This window comes from Vicia villosa, unplaced genomic scaffold, assembly GCF_029867415.1.
Source record: "Vicia villosa cultivar HV-30 ecotype Madison, WI unplaced genomic scaffold, Vvil1.0 ctg.001361F_1_1, whole genome shotgun sequence".
Lineage (NCBI taxonomy): Eukaryota > Viridiplantae > Streptophyta > Magnoliopsida > Fabales > Fabaceae > Vicia > Vicia villosa.
The window spans coordinates 409,167-418,930 of NW_026705590.1; positions in this window are offsets into that span (position 1 = coordinate 409,167).

Genomic DNA, 9,764 nt, shown 5'->3' on the forward strand with positions numbered 1-9,764 from the left:
TGAAAAAGATAGTGAAGTTTTAGCCATGATGGAAACAACATCATTTGTCAAAAATTCTCGCCACAACCGATGGGAGGAGTTAAGGCAACCGTTAGTGGAGGGAAGTAAAGATGAACCAAAGAAGGGGGCTGAACTAAAACAATTATCGGAGAACCTCAAATATGTCTTTTTAGACACTGAGAGTAAGTGCCCGACCATCATAAGTTCTCACCTTGAATTCCTTCAAGAAGATAAGCTTGTCAAAGTTCTTAAAAAGCATAAGAGTGCTCTCGGATGGTCCATTGAAGACTTGAAAGGAATAAGTCCAACAATTTGCACGCACAAAATCCTAATGGAAGATGATCACAAACCGGTTGTCCAACCTCAACGACGACTCAATCCAGTGATGAAGGAAGTGGTTAGAAAGGAGGTGGTAAAACTGTTGGACGCAGGGATGATCTATCCAATATCTGACAGTTCATGGGTGAGTCCAGTTCATGTGGTGCCAAAGAAAGGTGGAACTATAGTGATTAAGAATGAAAAGAATGAGTTGATTCCTACGAGGACAGTTACAGGGTGGAGAGTCTGTATTGACTACCGAAGACTAAATCTGGCGACAAGAAAAGATCACTTCCCGTTGCCTTTCATCGACCAGATGTTAGAAAGGTTAGCAGGTCATGACTACTATTGTTTCCTCGATGGCTACTCGGGGTATAATCAGATAGCTGTTGCACCAGAAGACCAAGAGAAGACCGCTTTTACATGCCCTTTTGGTATTTTTGCCTACAGAAGAATGCCATTCGGGTTATGTAATGCCCCGACCACATTTCAAAGATGCATGCAGTCTATTTTTGATGATATGCTTGAGAAGCACATTGAAGTATTTATGGATGACTTCTCGGTTTTTGGTAAGTCTTTTGATAATTGCTTAACTAACCTTGCTCTTGTTTTAGAAAGATGCCAATAGACCAACTTAATCCTCAACTAGGAGAAGTTCCATTTCATGGTGCGTGAAGGTATAGTTTTGGGTCACAAAATTTCTCATAAAGGAATAGAAGTTGACCAAGCGAAGATAGAAGTCATAGCAAAATTGCCTCCTCCCATGAATGAAAAAGGTATTCGAAGTTTCTTAGGGCATGCGGGCTTCTACCGTAGATTCATAAGAGACTTCTCTAAAATTGCAAAACCTTTAACTACGTTATTGGTTAAAGACAAAGCCTTTATTTTCAATGAAGAGTGTGCCGTAGCATTTGATACAATAAAGCAAAAATTAGTGTCGGCACCAATTGTTGTAGCCCCGGATTGGTCTCTACCTTTTGAGATCATGTGTGATGCAAGTGATATTGCAGTGGGGGCGGTTCTGGGACAGCGTAGAGAAAAATTATTACATGTTATTTACTACGCTAGTCATGTGTTGAACCCTGCACAGATGAACTATGCAACTACCGAAAAGGAGTTGTTAGCGGTTGTATATGCCTTTGATAAATTCAGGCAATATCTGTTGGGTTCTAAAGTCATTGTTTATACTGACCATGCTGCCTTGAAGTATCTTTTTGCTAAACAGGACTCTAAACCAAGACTGTTAAGATGGATCTTACTCCTTCAGGAGTTTGATGTGGAAATTCGTGACAAGAAAGGATCTGAAAAACACTATGGCAGATCGCTTGTCTCGAATGTCCCTTATTGAAGAAACAGAAGATACGCGCCCAATAAAGGACGAGTTCGCCGATGAACATGTCCTCGCTGTTTTTGGTGTACCTTGGTTCGCCGACTATGCGAACTATTTGGTAGGTGGTATTATCCCTGATGATTTTGACTATAACCGAAAGAAAAAGTTTTTACATGATTGCAGGTTTTACTTGTGGGATGATCCATTTTTATACAAGAAGGGTCTCGATAGGTTGATTAGAAGATGTGTACCCGAGGAGGAACAAAGGGATGTGCTAAAAGCATGCCATGACTCCGAATATGGAGGACATTTTAGTGGTGATAGAACGGCTGCAAAGGTCCTACAATCTGGTTTCTATTGGCCCATGTTATTCACAGACGCTTAAGGTATTGTGAAAGAATGTGACAGGTGTCAAAGAACGGGGAATATCTCAAAAAGAAACCAGATGCCTCAGAAGGGTATACTTGAAGTGGAATTGTTTGATGTGTGGGGGATTGATTTCATGGGACCTTTTCCACCATCCTTTGGGAAGAACTACATCCTTGTAGCTGTGGATTACGTTTCTAAGTGGGTTGAAGCAGTAGCTCTACCTATAAATGACGCTAGGGTGGTAGTGAACTTCCTCAAAAACAATATTTTCTCAAGATTTGGGGTTCCCAGAGCACTCATAAGCGATGAAGGCACCCATTTCTTGAATAAGTTGATGGAGAATCTGCTGAAGAAGTGCAATGTGAAGCACAAGATTGCAACTGCTTATCATCCTCAGACCAGTGGTCAAGTGGAGGTTTCGTACAGGCAAATCAAGCAGATTCTCGAAAAGACTGTCAGCGCTTCGAGAAAGGATTGGTCTTTGAAGCTTGAAGATGCACTATGGGCATACAGAACATCATTCAAAACTCCTATAGGTATGTCTCCGTATCAATTGGTTTATGGTAAAGCGTGCCATCTACCACTCGAACTTGAGCACAAGGCGTTTTGGGCCACCAAATTCCTTAATTATGATATTGTAAAAGCTGGAGAATCCCGAATTCTTCAACTCCATGAATTAGAAGAGTTCCGAAATCAATCCTATGAGAATGCCAAAATTTATAAAGAAACAACAAAGAAATGGCATGATCAAAAGATTCAGAAGAAATAATTTTGGGAAGGGCAACTGGTGCTATTGTTTAACTCTAGATTAAAATTATTTCCTTGGAAGTTAAAGTCAAGATGGTCTGGACCTTTCGTGGTGCACAAGGTATTCCCTAATGGGGCTATTGAGCTTAGGAATAATAACAATGGAGACACTTTCAAGGTGAATGGCCAAAGGTTGAAACCATATAATCTTGGACAAGGAGCGGTAACAATCGAACAGGTTCGTCTCGCATGATGAGATGAGCGACCGTCGAGCCATGCGATGTTAAACGAAGCGCTTCGTGGGAGGCAACCCACGGGTTTACTAAAACTTTTCCTTTTGTTTTGTTAGTGTGTGTGTGTGTGTTTTATGCAGGTGTTTGAAGTGGAAACCACAAAGATGGAAAATTGCGAAGAGAGGCATCAAGAAATAAAGCAAAGAAGTGCAACAACACAAACAAGCACGGACTCCCGTGCTTAGGCACACGGCCCGTGCGGATTCTTGAAGCCCTCTCCATACAAAAAACAGGGACGAAGCACAGCCGCCCGTGCTTAGGCACACGGCCCGTGCTGCTTTGAAATCCCCTTCCCATGCAAAAACCAGGGGCAACACACGGCCACCCGTGCGTGGGCACACGGCCCGTGTTGCTGTGCGCAGATTTGAAAAAAAAATAGATTTTTTTGAAAAATTCTGACTTTTGAGTGGGCCCGCGCGTTTTAAAAAACTCTTTTATTGTAGACAACTCAACATTCTTCACCTTCTTCCTCCATAACCCTATTTTTTTCCTCCAACTTCTCTAAACCTCCATAACTCTCTCCATCTTCAACCTCACCTTACTCCATCATCAAAGCTCCAAATCATCATCTTCCTTCACAAAAGTTAGGCCGTTTTTCGCCCTCCACACAGTGACGATAACCTTTTTCCGTTTCTTCATATATCAATTTTCGCTAATTTTTCAGGTACCCATTATGCCCCCAAAGAAAGCTGACAGAGGAAAGGCCGTCGTTGTCTAATCCTCAAGGCCCAAACAAAGAGTTCGCCGAACACCTAATGCTCACAACATCATTTTTGAAAAGGATGGGCATGTCCAAAGGTATAAGACTCTCTTGACTAGGAAGCTTGTCCCTACTAGGTATGTGTGTGATACCACTATTAATGCATTAGGAATCTTAGATGATGTGACACAAATGTTTAACAATTTAGGGATTCTTGAATTTATGCATAATGATGCGCCCACATACGAGCGTATTACTTTAGAATTCCTAAGCTCTGTGGAGTTTAATTTAGAAAAAAACTGGATTGGGCACTCTTTTGAATATTTCGGTACTCTAACCTTTCGACTTTATAATGAGGATCACTCTATGTCTGTAATTCAGCTTGGGCAATGCCTCCGGTTACCGTTAGTGGGACACGGGGCAGTGCCAAATGAGTTTTCTGCATCTTCTTTTTGGTCCTCTATTACAGGTTTACCGCAGTATGAAGCCCGAACCGCTAAAGCATCTTGGATCCAAAACCCGTGCTTCCGTTATGCACAAAAGGGGTTAGCTTTTACCTTGTTCGGACAAGGTGACAGTACAGGTGTAGCAACAAAAAGAGAATTCTATTTACTGTATGCTATGGTTCATGAGGAACCGGTGAATGTGCCTGCTTTTGCAGTAGATCATTTAGGTACCATGGGGCGTGCCAGTTCAGGTGGTATCTCTGTAGGAGGAATGATTACCCAGATTGCTGAATGGTGTGGATACCGGCCAGTAATGGATGGCGAAACTCCGCTGCAAGCATTGCATAAAATTGATCTAAATGCTCTATGCACGCAAGGGATGCTCGAACCGTCTCGAAATGTCTACATGTTGGTAAGCCGGTCTCGCAAATTGTTGCGATTACCGAATACTGAAAAGACTAATGTTGATAATAATGTGAATTGGTTATATACTGATGTTGACCCCAAAGAGGCAAGAGATGATGTTCTGTATGCAGATGAGGCAATGGAGGAGGATGCACTAAGAAAGGAGAGGGTTGCTCCCCATACTAGGACCTCACGACATAAAGGTGAGGGATCCTCTTCTGCTGGCTGGACACCTTTAGATGTCGAGCAGTTCCGTGCCGAGCAGACTCGCCAAGGTGTGGAGATTGAGAGAATTGTGACCGAGCAGCTCCGTCAAGGGGTTGCCATTGATGATATCCAAAGAATGATGCAGCAGATGATGTTGCATTTTCCACCTCCACACCCGCCTTCGCAGTAGACTGTGAGTCCTTTCCGCACTTAGGCTGAAACATTGGGGATAATGTTCAGTTTAGGTGGGGGAGGGGTCCTTTTCTTGTGTGTTTATTTTAAAGTTTTGCTATTTTGTGTGTTTCTGTTATTGTCTAGCTTTTGTTTTTTTTGTGGTACAGATTGATTAGCAACCACCAAATGACTGATGCAATTGTAGCAAGTGGATGAGAGATGCAACCTAAACTTGTTTCTTCAAGGCACCCTGGAAGTTGATGTCATCGAAGAAAAATATCTGTTGGACGCATCGTGTCGCTACTAGAATGAAAAGGGTGGACAGCACTTAAAGCAAAAAGAAATTGTACGACACTCGGAGTAGTCTGGAACCTGTAAGCAAATCTATCCAACATGGTGAGGTATATCAGAGCCAAACACGACGAATTCATCATGAGGGCATTCAGGTATGACTTTATCACTCTGATTTTGCGTTTATTCTACTGACACACCATGATATGAGGACACACACTGAGGCACTTGTTTGTTTTTACCCATGAGCCTTCACAACCACCCTTGATAATATGTATCCTTTGTGAACCCTTTTGAGCCATCTCCCTTTGTTTATTTTAACTACATAAATTAACCCCGAGCCAAACACTCCTTACCCTTGCTCGGTATTCATGTTGCGTTGTTTTCCTAAATTGTGCAAAAATAATAAGTTTGGGGTCAAGCGTGTAGAAGAGGCAAGTGCAAATGAAAAGTGAGACATTTAAATGTCATAAAAAAAGAGTAGAAAAAAGCAAAAGCACTTGCCTAAACAAATAGACTCGAGTGCGAGAAAAACATCCATGTCAAAATGAATGGGTTGATGAGTCTAAGTATATAGATCCCTTGTGAAAAATTCATGCATAACAAAAAAAAAGAAGAGAAAACACACGACAGGAATATCGAGCCGCAAACCATTAGTACACCTCTTTCTTTGTTTATCCCACCGTACCTAATCCCCGCTACATCCGAAAAAGACCTCAAAAAGTGTGTGAATTCTGTCTGTGCAGTGAAAGTAGAATCTATTCAAAGTTAAGAGCTGATATTGCATATCTTGATTTATGAGTGAAACACTTTAACCACGAGAGATTCGGTGAGAGTGTGAAAAAGCTTGTAGGTGATGGGGTACTCTGATGTGAAAATGCGATAGGAAGTTTGGTTTAGTACGCTGGAAGCTTGATTAAGAAGGTAGAAGCACTATGCGAATAACATCGGTGACATTGAGGAAGAAAGAGTCCAGGGTGACCTCTATAAATGTCGCTCGCATCACTTGAGGACAAGCAATTAGATAAGTTTGGGGTTGTGATCGGTCACCATTTTCTTATAATTTTCATCATGCATTCGGTCCACAGCTATCAATCCGGTAACACTTTGGTGTGAGTTTTGTGGAAAAATGTTTAAGTTCTTGCATTTTATTTGATTGTTCATTTCGCTGTTTGTTTTAATTTATTTATTTTAGTTTATATGTTTTTATGCCGTTTGGTTAGTTGTGTACGAATTTCAGGTTTGAACGAGTCCTCTTAAATGTCCAAGCAACCATGAAAGAAGGATGAGCAAGAGAAAGAGGAAAATTACAAATACTGGGAGCAAACACGGCCGGCCGTGCTTCAGCACACGACCCATGTCAGAACTCAGAGCAAACTCCATACAATATCCAGGGAGCCAAAACAGCCGCCCGTGTGCCTGAGCACGACCCGTGTTGGTAGACAGCATTCTTCCATATGGATTCCAGGGGGCCAACATGGCCGGCCATGTGGCTTGGCACGGCCCGTGATTGCAGGCACGTGAATGACCAATCTTTGAGTTTTTGACACTTAAACTTATCCCCAAGGGCACTTTTGACTTTGTACTGCTAGAGGCTTGTATGGAGACTATTTAGGTTTATGTTTTAAGTTATTTTGGTACACTTTTTGGAGAGCGTACAAGAGAATTCCAGATCAAGGGTTTGAAAGATAGCTTCATCAAGGTTTTGGAAGATGAAGAGATTCAACGGTGAACACCATTGAAGATCAGAGTTCTCTAAATCTTTGTGATGTCTAAACTTTTCAATTTGTGTTTCTTGAATACTATGAGAGGCTAAACCCCCCAATGCTAGGGGGGTGTCCCTGATTTGAATTGTAACGACTCGGAATATCGTCTTACTTTAATCCTATGTTCGTATTATGCAATTTGATTGTTTGATGTTTTTATGCTTTCTTTGTCGGCAAAACAAGGATTGATCTCCGGTTAACAATCTGTAGGACTACGGTTGTTAAGGTTTTTAAACAATTAAATCTTATAGTTATCACCTAGGACTAGGGATACCGTAAGGTCATTTGAATATTCTTGATTAATTTTGGCTTTGGTTTAATTCTTTGTTTCTAAGGACTTAGGCAATAGGATTGTAAACCAAAAGGTTTTCACTAAGGACTTAGGAAAACACCCTTAAGAACAAATAGTTGCAGGATATGAACTTGTTAAAGAGATCTTTATTCAGAGGAGTTATAAGGCAAATCATACACCTACCTTGGCATTACTCTAAAAGTTATAAAAAAGTCAATTTTAATTTCAGCTTATTTATCTTAATTCACTTATTTTACTTTAACAAAAACTCTCATATGCCATTTTGTTTAATTGACTAGTTAAAATAATTTATATTTCCTACGCAATCCTCGTGATCGATACTTGGGGTAAAACCCAATATAACTACATCGGTGAAAATAGTACACTTGCTATTTTTCCGATCAATATATATATATATATATATATATATATATATATATATATAGTTTATTTGTCCTAAGGTTGTTCTCAGACTGAGTTCTAAACAATATATATACAGTATATATTTGACAGTAATTTAAATGAAAGCTTGTAAATTGAAAGCTATAAAACCTAACCTGGATGAAGAGAAGGCCTTTGAAAGATGTATGTACAAAGCTTTACCATTAGCGTGGTTGTTTATTGGTAACAGTTGAATTGTTTATTGAAAACAGTTTAACGTTTTTGTTTTGAAAACAGAAGAAATGAAGATGGACACTAGGTCACATAGGTATCTGAAGAGTTTCACCGGGAATAATGCCCTTCAAATACTAGATGAATGTTTCGAAAACAGATGAAAAGTTTTTCTGTTTAAAGATGTTTTGAAAAACAAACTATGAAAAGAAAAGGGTGTTGGGTCTTACACTCTATTAGAGGCCCATTGAAATTGATTTACTGTTTATGAAAAACAGTTGAAGAGATTTGAAATGATACAAGGTTTTGTTGTCTGAAAACCTTGATCGTCTGTTTAATCGGAGTTTGAAAACAGTTTGAAATATTGACAAAATTCAACATAATTAGGGTAAAGACAAAGTCTATACCTAATTAAGACCTAAATGATTAGGGTTTTATCATAAAAATATTTACAAGAGATTAGGTTTTGAAAATCAAGTGAAAACTATATTTTAAGTATTTTAAAATACCTAAAAATATGTTATTTTAAACCTAATAAAAATATATCAAATAAATAATATTTTTTGTGATTTTTGGTTTTTTCATAAAATAGATATATTAAATGAAGAGTGTGTGAAAAATCAAGAGGAAATGATTTAATTTGATTGGTTAATTAATTGTGTGAAGTTGTACAGAAATTAAGTGAGAAAAGTAGTAAAAAAATGGTTTTGTCTCGACCAAGGTTTGAACCCACGCCTTTGAAGCCAGTACTCAAAACACACCAATCAGCCAACGCGCGCTTGGCGTCATAATGGTGATCCCATTGCATTACATATGTTGTTAAGTTCATAGAGCAGAAAAAGAAAATAAAATCAAAAGGTCTGGGGCGAGGGGGATTCGAACCCCAGACCTTGGGCACGCGAAACACACGAACTCACTTTACCAACTAGGCTATAACGATGTCTTCGTTATATGAACGCCTTGTAATAAAAATATATTAAACTCATCCATGAATGTTTGAGAATGGTGCGCCAAACACCATCTCCGTCTTCAACCTCAAGCTCATGGAATTTGAAATTCCAACTCTCTCATTTCTCAACCAAAATGGATGATGTAAACATCAATGTTGCTCTAAATTCTCTCACTATTTCAAATATGTAACTAACATAAGCTATGATTAACTACAGCTACTGAATTATCTAAAATACGTGAAGAACCCTAAAAATTGAAAATGAATTTAAATGGCTAGACTGAAGAGTAAATGAATGATGATAGAGGGTTTTTAATCCTCTGATGATGCTGAGTGAAATGGTATCGAGATATATTGCAAAGAGTACTTAAATAACAGTGTCAGAGTTTGAAAAAAATACCTCTGAAAATGGAGTTCGATGGCTATGGTGGAGAGCTTCTGGCTATGTATGGATGATCACAAAAGTTTCCTAGTGACTCAGTGGTGCTAACTGAATACTTATTGCAACTTGAGTGCTTCAGAAATGCCCTACTCGACCCCTTCTATTTGAGCTTCAAGTGAACATGGAGGTTAGTAATTCTGTGGTTACAGATGTGCTGCAGGCATCTAAATAGCTTCACTACATCCTAAGGAATGTGTTTGAATGCTTGGACTTGCTTGACACCCTCTGAATTGTTCTACAGACCTCCAACTGACTTTGCTCCAAATTGAAAGTGAAGATGGTGTTCTTGCACTTACAGAAGTGTTCCAGGTGATTGGATCACTTCTAATGGACCTCCTTGAGATGTTTGAACACTTAGTTCCAAAGGAAAAGCTCTGGTTTGAAGAACCCGAGACTTCTTGCCAAAGAACCTTTGAAAAACCT